The sequence below is a fragment of the Heterodontus francisci genome, chromosome 33 (assembly GCF_036365525.1).
Source record: "Heterodontus francisci isolate sHetFra1 chromosome 33, sHetFra1.hap1, whole genome shotgun sequence".
NCBI lineage: Eukaryota > Metazoa > Chordata > Chondrichthyes > Heterodontiformes > Heterodontidae > Heterodontus > Heterodontus francisci.
In genome coordinates this window covers 30,545,146-30,562,587 of record NC_090403.1, presented here as the reverse complement: position 1 = coordinate 30,562,587, position 17,442 = coordinate 30,545,146, and positions in this window count along the sequence as shown.

Below are 17,442 nucleotides of genomic sequence, written 5' to 3'. Positions count from 1 at the left end.
CAACATCTGAATTATGTGGAAGAAAAGCAGGACATATAGAGGGATCTCAGGTGGGTCAGCTGGCATTGAATGGTCTCTGTACCCACCTTCCATACCTACACACCCATGTCTACAGACAGAGGCAAGTAACACTGGTAGAAGTTCCTCTCCCTGAAGGAAGCTACGATGGCCAACCCCATGATAGCATCAATAAAACATGTGAATGCTTGAATAACTGTTACATTGAATAGTTTTTCAAACACACCTCGATCACAGCATATCATGCTTTATATGGTACTGCATGAAAGAAGGCACAGCAAGTGATTCAAGAACCAGCATTCGTTGATTGACTGCACTCGGCAAGATGCCCCAATCCTTTCTACAGAGACTGGCATATCTACCTGGAAATCTTATAACTTCTCAGTGGCTGGGTCAGCAGAGAGGCCACTGCAGGTGAAGTGAGCAGCATAATATTTACAATTTACATTTTAAATTCTCAATTATACTCTCTGTTTACAAGACTAGGAGGGTTCAGACACATTAGAGCCAGTGCCCAGCTCAAGGAAATAGAAGGCGACCTCATTCCCATAGCATCCAGCCATCTCACATATTCCTGCTTTAGGTGAAAGGAGGACACCCACTACGCCCTCTGTGCTTCATTCTCTCCTCAAGCTGCACAACGTAATAACCAGCAATAGCTGTTGTGATATTTTATAGGGTTGAAAAAGAGAAACCATTTCCTCTGGTGGAGGAATCCAGAACAAGGGCGCTTGGCTATCAAATCCTTTAATCATGTTAAACAATTTAAATAGATCACCCTTAATTTTCTACAATTAAGGGGGTACAAAACTAGTCTATGCAATCTGTCCTCTTAATTTAACCCTTTTATGCCCAGTATCACTCTGGATTTTTTTTATCTCAGCGTGTGTAATTCAGTTTGACTGGTCTTTAATAAGGCATTAACTGTCCTTAACAAGCAATTTCTTTGGTGCAGAGGCTATTTTTCAAAATTACTAAGACTCAGAGTAATGGTGAATAAAAGACAAAAAAATCCATTCCCTGTTTTCTAACAGTTTTGTTTACGTTTACTCGCATCTGAAAATTGGTCATAAAAATTAGTCTGCATAGAAAATTATGGCCCTATAATGCAAAACCATAGGTATAATGGGGTCAGTTCACAAAAAGAGATGCATTTATTGAGGAGACCCTACACACTTTTAAGAAATTAGAACATGTTTTGTAACCAAGCTTTTGGTCAACCTTCCTAATCTCTCCTCTATGGCTCGCAACCCTTGTCCTTTATCATGTTTCTATTTATATTTTTCCTTGTCTATAGTAAGTCTTTAACCATCATTAACAAGCTTTTTTTTTGGTGGGGCCTTCTGTAAATAATGCTGATTCTTTCACAACTGCAAAAGATCCCTAAGACAAAACCTCCACGCACATATTCTAAAAATTAAAAGCACAATATAAAACTAGCTGATGGTATTGCTGTTAATTTTTTTAAATTGAATTCAGATTTGACAAATCAGCATAAAATGGCAATGTGCATCATGAAAATGTGTTGCAATGTCCAGCCTGCTTTGTCACCAAAGGTCAGGTTCCGATGAAGGGTCACTGACCCGAAACGTTGACTCTGCTTCTCTTTCCGCAGATGCTGCCAGACCTGCTGAGTGGTTCCAGCATTTCTTGTTTTTATTTCAGGATTACTTGCCATGGCTGCAATTAATAGAGTACAATGCAGCCCCAGTACAGCAAAACCATTATGGGAATGCAAACCTACACAAAGGACCTTTTTTAAAATCTATTTCCAAATTCTATCATGTGGATCCTAGCAACACAATGAAAAGTGAAATATGTGGCAAGGTCTGCAAAAGTGGTTCCTGGTAATAACTTTATTATAGAACTCTACAGCACATCAATGTGTGGGATACATCAGATTGACAACAGTCTATTTCAGGCGCTTTATTAAGCATCTATGGTCTTGCATCAATCAAAAATTCTGATGCTTCAATACAACACTGATCTGATTATTCCTACGAGGGAGAAAAATTTCTTAGTTTATACTAAGGATTTGCTATATACTATATTTGGGATTCAGTGTGGGTCATATTACAAGAGGTCAGAGTGAAGGTCTTTCTTGAATAGGGTTTTAATGCATTGAAAAGGTATGTACAGTTACCTACAGCTGGGATGAATAGCTATAACTTGGTAACATTCCGTGAATTTACTGAATACACTGATTCTTTCACAACTGCAAAAGATTCATAAGTCACAACCTCTATGGGCATAAGGCAGCTTATAACAACAACTTGTATTTATTTACGCCTTTAATGTAGTAACACATCCCAAGGTGCTTCATAGGAGCATTATCAAACAAAGTTTGACACCCAGCCATATAAGAGATATTAGGATAGGTGATCAACAGCTTAATCAAAGAGGTAGACTTTAAGAAGTGTTTTAAATGAGGAGAGAGAGGTAGAGAGGTGGAGAGGTTTAGGGAGGGAATTCCTGCTGGCGGGGGCCTTTGTGCCTGCTCATTTCAGTGTGAGGCTCATTAAAAATTTTGCAGTAGGCTCCTGGTGATATTTTTGTCTGTTGTTGGGTTACCAGCCTTGGAGAGGGGGAGATGGAAACCCCAGTGTCAGCTGCAACGACATAATATGGCCTACAACACTTGGGTCAGGAAGTCATTTTTTAATATATCATTATAACAAGCATCTTGCAGAGTGCGGTTTATCACTACGCAACCAATAGCCCTTGGCATGGGGCGCCTTTAATATTTAAAGCCTGCCTCTGCTGCTTTAGCAACACTAGGAACCAGGAATACAACAATGTTCCTGACACCCAGAGTTGCTAAGGCATTAATGACAGGAAATACTTTGAATTGTGTTATCCTATTCTTTGTTTTTGCTCGTCCAAAAAATTAAAATTGCAATTAGAATTGGAATTCTCAATCGGAGAATCGGGTAGGGAAGTCAATAACTGGAAAATTAGGAGCACCATTGATTAGTTGCACTAACCTTCACCCCGCCAATTCTTTGATCTATGTTCTGTCAAGTGAGAATCCACGTCAGGAGAGGAGCCTTATGAAATTTAGCCTATACTGCCTTTTTTCAGCTGTTACCTTTATTGTTTCTGTTAATTAAATTATTTGGAATGGAGGGGTGGGGAAGATTTATTGGAACATTTGAGCCACTTGTAGGCAAATTACGCAGAATCTGGGTACTTGCAAGGTGGAAAGACATCTCAATTTTGTCCCATTCTTTGCTGAACCATTCAAGTCAGAAAAGAGCCAAAGAATCAGTGACTATCATTTGGCTCAGGTTCATTGATCTGCAAGTTAAGAGGATACAATTACACTGTGAAACTCTGAATGATGGCTGACAGTGAGCTACTTATGAATTTACTGAATGTCACTTGACACTATAGTGCTGCTGGAGCATGTTGATGAATCCTGTGCTCAAGTATTAGGTCTGAAAACCTTCTGTCTATATTCTTAATAACACTCCAGTGAGCCATCCACTTCTGAATTGACATTTCTTGTTACAAAACCTTGATTTTTTTTTAAATTACAAAAACTAATTATGCCAGCTGCTGTTTTATTGTGCAATTTTCAATTAGAAGAATTTTAAGTCCAAATAATGTTATTTAAAGGAATAAAAGGGTACAAATTCATCTTGGGTCATGGCGCAAAATAGTCGATATTGGATCAGCTATCTGTTATATTCAGTGCCTAATATTTAGTTCCATTACAGTCAATTCAGATGAATTTCTCCCCAAAACCTTATCAACTACAGAATTGTGTTTTTCCTTTAGATCCTTTCAGTGAATTAAAATATACCCAGTATATTGATAGTTACCCAAGAGACTGATTTCGTATTTCTCATTTACATCTCTGCTTATCGTAAAGTACAGGAAATCACTTAAAATCCCATTTATGCACTGTAGCAAAGCACATTCATTTTCCTACAATACTGGTGGGGCATCATTATTCTATACAGTGATGTAGCACTGGCAGACTCAAGCGATACTGCCAGCCAGTTCCTGAATCACCTTTAAATTTTAACATGAAATGTGAGCCAGTGGGAACCATCAGCTCTCTGCTGACAATAAGAGACATTAAGGACAAAGTTTTTAAAAATGTCAGATGTTCTCTTACTTCACTATTGGGCTATACTGGAGCTGGTATCAAGCAAAACTGGTCTAAGGTTACCTCCTGAAAGTGACGAAAGGGACTCTGTGCATAAGTGGCTTAATTCCCAAATTATACCATACAGTTTGTGCCAAATATGCGTATTGAACAACTTTGTATTTGTTGACAAACAGTGTAGTGCAAGTGTCCTATTAAATCAATAAAGGAGTATTAATGTTCGCTTGAAAATTTGACACAGACCCTATTTTATCATTTCTGTCATCAATGTCATGAGAGATCATTAGTTAAAGGTAAAGTTGGCCACCGAAAGTTTGCATATGGATAACATAATAATACCATAGATAACTGAGTAAACAAAGTGGACGACCTATCATCCATGATTTTATCTATTTTAAGTTGTCCTCTGTGGCTCAGTGGTAGCACTCTTCCCTCCTAATCATAAGTTTATGTGTTCCACTCCAGTGGCTTGCGCACAAAACCTAGGCGAACACTTCAGTACAGTAATGAGGGAGTGCTGCACTGTTGGATGAGACATTAAATGAAGCTCCATTTGCACTCTCAGGTTGATATAAAAGAACCCATGGCACTATTAAACGAACAGGGGAGTTCTCCCCAGTGTCCTGTTAAAAAAAATCTTAAATATGATGTTGTATTTAGCCTACAGTGGAAATATACTAGAAAAGGTCATGAGTTGTTTCTTAACATCAGGGGCTATGTGAATATAAAGAAACGTTCAGAAATCCAAAGTGTGTTGGCCTCTGCAGTATGTGCTGAGTAGAAAAGATGTTTCCATTTCAGAGGGAGACTAAAACTAGGAGCCAGAAATATAAGATTGTCATAAATAAATCCAACAATGAGTTCAGCAGAAACGTCTTTACCCAGAGAGTGCTTAGAATGTGGAACTTACAACCACAACGAGTAGATAAGGTGAATAACATAGATACATTTAAGTAGAAGATAGATAAATAGATAAGGGATAAAGGAAAAGAAGGCAGTTCTGATAGGGTTAGATCATACAATCACACAATCATAGAATGGTTACAGCACAGAGGAGGCTATTTGGCCCATCATGTTCATGCGGATTTTCTGCAAGAGAAACTCAGCTAGTCCAACTTCCCCACCCTCCCCGCAGCCCCCAACATTTTCCCCGTAGTCCTGCACATTTTTTCCCTTCAGGTAACTATCAAATTCCCTTTTGAAAGCCAAGATTGAATCTGCACCACCACACTCTCAGGCAGTACATTCTAGATGCTAACCACTTGCTGCGTAAAATGCAGGTGAAGACAAGTAGAAGGAGGCTCATGTGGAGAATAAACACTCCATGGATCAGTTGGGTTGAATGGCCTGTTTCTGTGAGGTCAATTTTGTCAAAAGCTCCAAGTTGGATTTGGACCTTGGTTGACTACTTGTGCACAGTACGACAAATTCCAATTCATTGCTAACTAATAAGCTATTTGCTAAATAGATTAAAATAGTATGAAAACACGGGCAGATGAGTTGAAAGGGCAAGAACATTTGCATGCCAATGATTAACTCCCCAGCCCAAAGCAATCTGACTATTCTGTGAGTCAATAAGTGGGCCGAAATTTAATTCAGCTCTATATTGCAGAATAGTAATCATGTTCTTGGATCTCACTGTCACTCTATTAACAGTCTGCCAATGACTTTTTTTATGGCTATTACTGTGCTTAATGCCATCCATATGATGACCAGTTACTGGATTGATTCAAAAAAGGGCATAAGCAAGAACTGCTTGAGAAGATTGACTTATGTCAGGATCCAGCAGACAATACAATGACACTCATTGAATGCCATCAGGGATTTTAGTGAAGGAGTTCCAAAGCTCCGCAAGGATCGATGATGATGGAGAAACTATTAGAATTCTAATTGTTGTGGGGATGTGCCTATAAGCCATTAAGAGAAAGGACAATGACGATAATGGGGACAATGTATGCAAAGACACATCCAGAAATGGTAAGCTGTGACATTTAATGAGTAGAGTGAGTCAGTGCTTACACGCTCAGGAAGAGGAAGGAGTGTCCTACACAACAAATAAATAACTCAACAAATGTGGCACCTTGAAGTTTTCCAAAAATGGAGACTTTTTAGAAAAGGAATAATTACAATGGTTGTACAGTGCCTTAACATGATCAATAATGAGACTACTAATACATATCCTGATTGTATTTATTATCTATGGAAAGATAAAGGTATCATCTTATGAGTGTTGTTCTTGTTGTACACAGGATCTTATATAATACAGTGTCACTGCAACAGCAGCTGGCTGGCAAGGGAGCATTATGTTACTCATTTAGCATTTGTATTCAACAAAACCTTTGTCCTAGTAGAGGGTAAGATGTAGACATAAGTACCATGTAGATCATTTTCTCCTAACACGATACAAGCCACATATTTGGCGGCATTTTCAAGACTTAGTCTATGCCAAAACAGAAGAAGATCCAGCCAGTCCATCTTTCCCTTGAAAAACAAATCCTGTGTCAAGTGTGTTTTCTGTTGCCTCCTGAAGAAATCCTGCATGTTTGCAGAAACCTTGCATCTTTGAAGGAACTTTACATCGAATGTGTGAGAATTGAAACCTTTGTTGCTACACACCCGATGTAAGAGCTATGTGAAATCTTCTGTAGCTGCATCTTTTTGAAAGCCTACCCAAACTGATCTTCAACATTGCCTGGAAGGAGCTGTTCCAGGAAGATCCTAGTGACAGCCATCTGTTCACCTTTGGGACACCTCACAAAAATAAAGGACATCTTCCATACCTATTTTTCAGTCTAAGTGTTTTTTTTTTTCATTCCTTCTATTTTTTTGTAACAGCTGCAAACAATAATACCTTTTATTTTTTTCCTGGTTAACCAGTTGTGTATGTATGTGTGTGCGTGAGGGCTAGGATAAATAAGGGACTTCAATATTTCAATTTTTATGTATATTTTAATTCATTATTGGTTAAAACTTGGTTTATAATAAATGGATAATTTTGTTGTTTATGAAAGAAACCTGGTTGGTGTGCTTTATTCTGTGGAAAAGTAGAGTATATGATTGATTGTTTTAGTAAGTGGGAAAATTTAAATATATGTTGTGACCTGTGGAGAAATGGGACTGAATTAACAGTGCACTCCTCCAGCTTTGTTTGTAACACTATCCTCTCTCAGGGTGCCTTTCAGAAGGCAAAAACCTATGAAGACTTTGAGAATCAAGTATAACTGAAGCAAGTCTACCAATTTTACCCTAGCTAGGAACAAAATTTTCCTCTTTCGCCCTGTATGAGGGAGGGGTTAACAGGCCCTAAAGACTGAATGGTTCCCCAAACCCTTGTTTGTGTGGTATTTGGATTACCTACCTTCCTTTCATTGTTTCAATATTGTTTCTCTAAAACAGTGCAATTCATCCCACACTGGCTCAGTGGTAGTCTCTGAGTCAGAAGGCTGTGGGTCCAAGCCTCAACGCAGGACTTGAGTTCATAACTTAGGGACTTCAGACCAATACTGAGGGAATGCTGCATTATTTGATCAGAAGGACGGAAAAGATCTCATGACACTATTCAAAGAAATGGAGCTGTCCTAGTGCACTGACCACCATTTATGCCCCAAACAAACCACAAAAACAGTTTATCTCATTGCAGTGTGTGGGGCCTTGCTGAGGTCAAATTGGTTACTGTATTTACCTACATTATTCAGTGGCTATACTTCAAATACTAATTTATTGTGGCCGTGAAGCACTTTGGGATGTCCGAAGGATGTGAAAGGCTCTATATAAAAGGCAAGACAAAGCAAATTACTGCAGATGCTGGAAATATGGAGGAAAGCCTATAGATCATCCATTTCCACCACCTCCAGCACAATGCCACTACTGAACACATCTTCCCTTACCCTCCCCTTTCAGCATTCCCTCTGCAGCACCCTGGCCCACTCTTCCTTCACCCCCAATGCCCCCTCCCCTTCCCACAGCACCTTCCAGTGCAAGTGCAGCAGATGCATCATCTGCCATTTCACTTCCTTTCTTCTCGCTATCCAGGGCCCCAAACACTCCTTCTTTCAGTTTAGTATACAGTATTCGCTGCTCACGATATAGTCTGTTCTACAACGGGGAGATTAAATGCAGATCGGGTAATCACTTTGCTGAACATTCCGTTCAGTCCGCAGGTGTGACCCTGCGCTTCCAGCCGCTGGCCTTTTTAATTCTCCGTCCCACTCCCGTTCTGACCTTTCTGTCCTTGGCCTCCGATGTTCCAATCAAGGTCAACAGAAGCTCAAGGAACAACATCTCATCTTTCGATTAGGTACTTCACAACATTCTGGACTCAGGATTATGTCCAACTATTTCAGATCATAACTACTGCTCACATTTTTCTGGACTGCAGGTGCTGGTAATAGTTCTGCTGTTGTAATTTACATCTCCTCCAGACCCAGCGGGTGTTTCTTTACTTGAATATTTCCAACATTTTCTGTCTATGTATGAAGTGAATTTTTGTCAATATTTGTTACAGAGGGGGTGGATTGATACTACCTGCTAGAAATGATTGAAATTGTTTCACATCGGTTGTGACAGAAGTAACAATGTGGCTTCAATATGTAACTATTACCTGAAACTGGGAAATCTTGAAATCATGATGTACAATGTTGGAAACAACCATGTTAATAGGTGTACATGAAATTTCTTTGTCCACTCTTTTAAGAAAGGAGTTAATCTGTTTAATTGATGGATATCAATGCACTTTGTATCTGTAAGAAAACAAGAAGTAGCTTCCCAAACATACATTTGAGCACGGTGTCCCTTTAAAGATGGCAGCCATAAAGGATCTGTACTACAGTATGTGGCACACTTTGACAACCTCATAATCATTATAATTATTTTTCTAGCTTCAGACTGTTTAAACTACAATTACGAGAATAATACGGAATTTAGTGAGTCATATCCAGATGACTATCACAGCAATTATTGTTTAGGCTTTGATCAGGAGAAAAACATGTTGCAAATGAGTGGGTGCGGATACAAAAGTGGCAGTGTTGGGATTCATGAGAAGTGGACCAAGTAGACGTGAATAGGCAGTGAGAGGTCATTACATTGCCTTTCTCTGAGCTACAATGATGATTCAAACTATACTTAAATAGTCATTGAGCCCAGTCACTCCATGTTATGATTCAAACTTTCTCCCAACATCTTTGTCAATTTCTCATACCAACTCAGGGGGTTTCAATAATCCAAACAAATCTCCTATAAACCACCATGTACACCATGAATGGGATAGTGATCCGTGAAAGTTACTCTAACTACAGTATATTATACCAGAGGCCATGTGCAATGCCCATTAGATTCTCCTATTTACTCTAACAAAAGGGATATACTAAACTGTTAGACCATTTTGTTTAGGCTAAAACTAATGGAATAATTCACAAGCATGATAATACACAGAAGCAGTAAGGTACAGCAAGTTACTGATAGTACAAATACTTGAAAGTAACAAAGATGGAATAAATTCACAGGGGGCTAAAACACCCTTTCTAGAGCATATTTCTTGCAGTTTGTTGTGTATTTTTTGTCTGTTAGTAAAACATCCCAAGGCACTTCACATGTGCACAATGTTAAAAGTGCTATAAAAATGCAAGTTGTTGTTGTAATAAGGGTTTTAGATGAAACGGTCTTTTGTAGAACTGTCAACAACTCAATACAGTATGAGTGACTTGAGTCTTAAGTCAATTTACAAATGTTTATTCCAGAAATTAAAACCTCGATTTTAGCCCAGTCTGCCCAGCCAGGGAGTTAAAATGGTCCAGGTCACAGACAGAGGAGTCAGTGGCAGAAACCCCCAACCCACACCCTAAATGCACAAACCAGGCTAAAATCAGGAATTAAAGGTTAGCACTATACATTTTAAACCAAAAGGGGCAGGCGGGGTTAAAAGGGTGGCCAGACCGAAGTTCCCATCCACCGCTATTTTAACTGCTGGGATTCTGGCAGCTGGAAGGCCTGAGTAAAATGTGAAATTTATGCCCTGATGACATCATCCACACTGCAACACAATTTTAACGTAAAATCACAGGAGGCCCACACAGCATCAAACCTGCCAGCGAAACTCAGCTGAAGGCTGCAGAGTGGCCAGAAGAGGACAAGGCAATATATATATTTAACATTTTTATGAGGGTTCTTTGTTGGCCAGGAGGAGGAGCCCCAGCCATTCCCTCGCCCTCACAGCACCAACAATTCTTAGAGACTCCCTCCTCTCCCTACCTTAACCTTGTATCAGCGCTCATTCTCCTTGGTCCCTGGCCATTTTGGCCTCCTGCCCCATTTCCCACTCCTGTCCACCAGCTGTGATGTTATTCCTTTTTCATGTTTGTTCTTTGGGCCAGGGCTGTTCATTTTTCTGTCAATTAACACTCTTTCTGCACTAACGCTTTGTCTTTCAGCATACCATTTAACATACCATTTGCCTTTGCTCCATGACCTTCTGGTCAGTTATTCTCTGTGACCTTGTCCTATCAACACCTTCTCTTTTGTTATCTCTTGCCCAACCCCTGCTTTACTTGCTTAATACCTATTACATTTCTAATATTTGCCAGATCTGATGAAGGGTCACTGACCTGAAACATTAACTCTGCTTCTTTCTCCACAGATGCTGCCAGACCGGCTGAGTATTTCCAGCATTTCTTGTTTTTACTTCAGATTTCCAGCATCAGCAGTATTTTGCTTTTATATTATTGTGATGTTATTCCTGTCGGTTTTGGGTGGAAAACAGCAGAGACACATTTAAATAAGGCCAAGGAGTTAAAATGGCCCAGGTCTCACTCAGAGGAGTCTGTGGGGGACTCCCGCCTGACCTACACCCCAAAAAACCAAACCAGGTTAAAATCGAGGATTAAATATTAGCACTTATACATTCCAAACCAAATGCTTCTAAATAAATAGTTGAAATCAATCAGGTTCAAAAACATAACATAACATCCTGTGCATATGATCAGTTGACAAGCTTCTAGCATTAGCAACTATGTAAATGTCCCATCTTATCCAATGCTCACATATGTCTACTAACATTTTTACCCAATATAATTTGATTAACACATCGGACAAAGCTTCTACATCTGGGATAATCTTCAGATTAAAGAAGATGTCTTTGTCTTGCAACTAGCTGAAATCCAGATTCCAGTCTCCACTTCGAGTTTGATGTGAGAGGCACTTCCATCATAACTTCAACTATTTCTAAAGCATATTTACCCTGTACATCTACTGCCATATAAAAAAACTCACATCAAAATTTCTAAAACTCCTGCACTCTACCTCTAAGAAAGGTAATTATTATTTCCTATGTTACCTTTAATGTAACGATCTCGGTCAAAATCAAAGAAGTTACAAAGTACTAAAAAAGTTGAGTTCGGGTTGAGATTGACCTGCAGAAGAGGGCTTCAGAGGATGAGCCAATCAATATTGTTCTCCCACAGCTACTGAATAAACACTAACCGAATAAACTGGCAAAGAGACCTCATTAGAACTTACTTCTGATAAATTGAATTTTTTTTCTTTTGTGCTTAAAAAATCCAATAATTAATTAAGCAAAGTAAAAACACAGTAAAGTGCAAATTTCTCCGTCCATGTCTCCACTTTAAAGACAACTGCAAACGCGACATGAAATCCTGTGACATTGATCACAAGTCGTGGGAGTCAGTTGCCAGCGTTCGCCAGAGCTGGCGGGCAGCCATAAAGACAGGGCTAAAATGTGGTGAGTCAAAGGGACTTAGTAGATGGCAGGAAAAAAGACAGAGGCGCAAGGGGAGAGCCAACTGTGCAACAGCCCCGACAAACAAATTTCTCTGCAGCACCTGTGGAAGAGCCTGTCACTCTAGAATTGGCCTTTATAGCCACTCCAGGCGCTGCTTCACAAACCACTGACCACCTCCAGGCACGTATCCATTGTCTCTCGAGATAAGGAGGCCCAAAAGAAGAAGAAAGAAGTGGAAAAAAACTGGAATGGCCAGATAATTTGGATTAAGGCACTTTGAGTTAAAAAGAGCAGCAGTGCAAAATTCTGGGATTTCTGCTTCGCCACCAGAACAGCTGTGGGGAGGGACTCCCAGTTACCTGCAATCATGGAGGGTGACCCTGTTCCAAATTCCAGGAGTGTTATCCCAGAAAGTATGGATAATGGGCAGGTACTCTAAATAGAAGATGTGACTAGTGGTGTCCCACAAGGATCCGTGTTGGAGCCTCAACTATTCACCATTTTTTATTAACTACTTAGATGATGGGATAAAAGCCACCTATCCAAATTTGCAATGACACAAAGATAGGCACAAAGATTGTAAGCAGTGTGGATGGAAATATAAAATTACAAAGAGATATTGATAGATTAAGTGAATGGGCAAAACTATGGTAAATGGATTTCCATGTAAGCAAATGTGAGGTCATCCACTTTGGACCAAAGGATAGAACAGAGTACTTTCTAAATGGTGAAAAGCTAGAAACAGTGGAGGTCCAAAGAGGCTTGTGGGCCCAGGTGCACAGATCTTTAACATTCATGAACATGTGCAGAAAATGTTCAAAGAGGCTAATGGAATGCTGCCCTTTATATCTCGAGGGACTAGAATACAAGGGGGCAAAATGTCATGCTTCAGCGATACATAGGTACCCAGGTCCTGCCTAATGCAATTTCAGGTGGGCCAATAAATGGGCCAGTAGCACGCCTGCCTGTTACAGGCAGGACGCTGCTTACATATGACCCTGTTTGCAATTTTCAGGTACAAATGGGTGGAGTGTATGCTGTCTATGCCCCACCCATTTGCACCAGGTATTGAGTGGCCTAAGCAGCTAGAAACGGCCCCAAAAAATGTTGGAGAGAATTTTTGTGGTGCCCAGAGCGGCAGGAGTATTAGACCGTGCTCAACTCCCTTCCGATGGAGCCTTCCGCAAGGCCTGACCTGCCATCCGGCTCAGCATGGGAGCTGTCTGATTTCCCGCCCACCCACAACCAGCGAGCTGCAAATAGAACTTGGCATCTGGAACTTGTCGGCTATATTAAAATAAAGCCCAAACCTGAAAATAATTTAGGTTTCCCAACACCTCATTTGGCTGAGCGGCACAGTCACCTCACTGACCTTGCGCCCATTTGCGGTGGAAGTCAAAAAATCCTCCCCAACATATTTGCACAGTCAGTTAAGCTACAATGAAAGGAAAACAACTGAAGAAAAAAGGCAATGACTGTTGACAATGACTCGCCCAAACATCCCCACAGCAACAGCCAAGTAACCGAAAGGAAAACAGAACTGCCCAGTACTATATTAGCCTAGGAAGAAATGATACACTTAATGTTCATATTACAGACCAGAGTTTCTATTATAGCTGATTGCTGGAAATCTGTCAGTGATACCTTTGAATGCAATCTGTCAACTTAATCTTGCTAAACCACACTGTAATCTTGAACATTGATCACAGCTCTGTATTATCGTTAGGTAAAGCCCAGTTAATGCTAAGACAAATGGACACAGTTAAGTTACACATTTAAATGATAAATAAACTCTGTTGATCAATGAAATTTGACTAAGTACTTAGTGTGATTCTCAATGCTTATTCTTCTGATGTTGTAAGTTTTGGTAGCATGGAATTTGTTAATGCATCTTTGTATATGACTTCATCTGCAATGACCCTGGTGAGTAGGAATTAGTTCCATTTCACTCAGCATTGTACTACACTCCGGTTGTGATAGTTTTTTTGTCAAAATTAATGTAAATTAATCTGGATTCTGTATGATGAATTAATTTAGAAACCTACAAATCTTAGAAATGAATGGAAAATTCAAGCTGATTTTCCAATATGTTTGCTGGAAAGAAAGGGAAATGATTTGCCAGATAGCTTCTAATCTTGATTACCTATTAAATAACTATTCGTTACCTATTTACAGAATTTAACATTTAATAATCCTATAATCAGGCTGAAATTTCTTGAGCAGCACTCCACGCCAGGAGCAGCTGATTGGGGAAATCAGCTCTTCAGTTTTTCATTTCTTCTGTTTTTCTCATTTTATTTACACTCTGTGGGAGAAATTTAGTGCTAATTTTAGACTAGTCTTTTGTTCCCAAATTTAGTCAAATCTCAAACTTAGAGAAAACATGAGTCTAATATTTAGCTTCTGTTTGCCACATTTTCATTCTAGTCTTTTCATGATATTTTTTTCAAAATTTATGCTTCCAAAATGTCAGTTATTGTTTCACACAATCCACAAGGCAACAAGAAATGTTGGGAAACAAAGAAACTTAGGCTGAGATGACGACTACTGCTTTATTCATCTTTTTCAATTTCTGGTATGTTCCAAAACCAGTTATATTGTTTCAGTGCTAGAAATAATTTTAATTTTAGTTTTGGTCTTGCCTCTTTATTTAAAATTTTGTCTTGAGTTTACATGAGGAATTTCAGACTAATTTTAATGTAGTTAACAAAAACTCCATAATTTTAGCCAACATATATTTTCCTTGTCCTGTTATGCATAGAAGACAACAAAGCTAGTGATCCCTGCTGGAAAGTCTGTATGTATGGATGTCAGGCAAGGGTCTGGTTCAGCCCCTAGGTGTTTCACTGTTTAGGCTGGCACTTGGTGGGGTTGGGGTACAAAGCACAGCTGATACGTGTGGAAGCAAACCATAGCAGCTGTTAGAGTCTTTAGAAGGGGACAGGTGAGAATTGCTTAAAATATCTCAGAGCCTTTATGATAAGGTGATCCCAGCATAATGACTTCCTGGAGGTAAACAGAGGGATTTGGTTGGCCTCTACTTTTCTTTCAGGAGAAGGTATGATGGCTATTCTCATGGGTTCAATTGCAGTAGAAAACTAGAGTTGCAACAGGCACAATGTTCTGTAACATAAAAATCCTCCTGTTGCCTTATTTAAAACCACATAACAAATCTTGTGGAGAGTTGCAATTATGACAATTACAAAAAAAGTGTTTGCAACATCAAAACTAAAACAGAAAAATTTGCTAACAGAGAACATGGACATACTCACATTATTTAGAAATAACTGACATTGATAGTTGAGGATATAACATGTTCTTGAGATTTGTTCACACCAATGCTTGTCTTCACATTTTAAGTTATCTTATCTCTTCCAGGGTCTGACACCATTCTGACATGTTACTATATCCCTTTAAAATTCTGATGTCTGTGTTGCCGGTTCACAAGGGCTGATCTCACAATAATCCACAAACCTATGGCAACAACTCCCCCACATGTGCAAGCTTGGAACGTCCATTGGCAGGGTTCAGTTGTAATATAAGTGATTATTATCCAAGATAAGTATCTTCTCATTTGTGAGTGACTTGAATGAATAATCTCGGGTCAATTTTACTGGAAAACAGTTCAGCAAAAAAATTGGACTCATTCTTGACCTGTGATTTCTGCTCGTGTCAAGAAAATTCAGTAGAATTTTCTTTTCCCTGTGTGTTATATTGGATGTTTGCTTTTAATTATCTGTGCTATTTTTATGCATTTGTTAACATATTTAAAATAAACAGTCCAGACAGAAAGTTAACATGAATGTATTAACCATGAACCACAAACGGCACAGAGGAAATGCAACTCCAATCTAAGTCTGCAGTAGGAGTTTATAACCTATAAACTGCTGTTGCCAACACCAGCTGATGAACGTTTTATAGATTTGTACGAAATTCTTTTGTCCGCAATTTTATTGGCGGCAGTAACCTATTTCAAATGGGTAGACATCGGCATTAAAACTACAATATAAAAAGTAATGAGGATGGTCATCTGGCTCTCCCATCCTGAATGACCCTAATCTGCTCTCATTGAGGTATCCAACTATTTCTTAAATCAGTTTCCAAGGCCTTGGGAAACCCAATGACTGAAGCAAGGGGAGGCGAGTTTCAGGGAGAGGGTATATGCCTTTACAGCAATCATTGTGGGTCAGGAGGAGCAGGAGTGCTTCTCCCCAGCACCCCAGACTCCCCCACCATCAGACTAGCCCCTAGCCCACCATCTATCAGTGCCCCCATACAAAGACCCCAGGGTCTGGGATCAGACTCCCCGCCCCATGGGTTCAGACACCCACCCAGGATCAGTGATCAGACCAACCTCTGCCCCCCACCCCCCCAACCCCACTACCACCAGGGTCATGGATCAGATACTCTCGGGATTGAACCCGCCCACCGGGATCTGGGATGGGAGGCCCTGGGGTCAGATCCCCCCTGCAATTGGACCCCACCCCCTTCCACTCGGATCTGAGCCAAATCCCCTTGCCTGGAATCTATCACCCCTCGGGTGGTGGATCGTACCTACCTGGTCCTGTGGCCTGTTCCGGAACGCTTAGCGCCTGCCTGGAAGCCAAGCCTGTCAATCAGGTTGACTTCCAGGCCGGAAACCCAGACTTCCAAGTTTTGCATCCAAACCTCTGTCCCCGCCCCACCTATGTAACCCCCTCTCCCCCCCCCTCCCCAATATTAATAACCAGACCATTGTTTTTGGTCACTACCACAAACTCCTTTCCCTGAACAATGTTTCCATTCCTGGCTGACCGTTTGCAGCCTTGGTGTTGTGTTTGACCCCCAGTTTCCAATCACATATGCGCTCTATCATCAAGACTGCCTATTTCCAATTCCAAAACGTTGCCCAACTCCGACCCAGCCTCAGCTCATCCATGCTTCCATGCTTTTGTTACCACTACACTTGACTATTCCAATGCTTCCTTGGCCGGCCTCCCATCTGATCATCCAAAACTCTGCTACCTGTAACATAACTCGCACCAAGTCTCAGTCACCCATCACCCCTGCACTTGCTGATCTTCACTGGCTCACAGTGCGACATAACCTAAAATGTGATATCCTCATCCTTTGTTTTCAAACCCCTCCATGGCCTCACCCCTTCCTATCTTTGTAACCTCCTCTAGCCTTACAAACCTTCAAGATATCTGCATTCCTCCAATTCTGGCCTCTTGTGCATCCCCGACTTTAATCGCTCCATCATTAGCAGCCACACTTTCAGTTGCCTCGGCTCGAAGATCCGGAATTCCCTTCCTAAACATCTCTATCTCACTACTGATCTTTCCTCTTTCAAGGAGCTTCTTAAAGTCGCTTTCTTTGACCAAGCTTTTGGTCACCTTTCCTGATATCTCATTCTGTGGCTTCTGTTTTTAATAATAATGCTCTTGTTAAGCACCTTGGGATGTTTTGCTATGTTAAAGCTGCAATATAAATGCAAGTTTTGTTGTTGTTTCTATTAGATCACCTCGCAGTCCCATTCTTTTAAGACTGTTAATGTTCAGTATGTTAATTCAGCAGTGCCTGTTTCCCTGCACACACA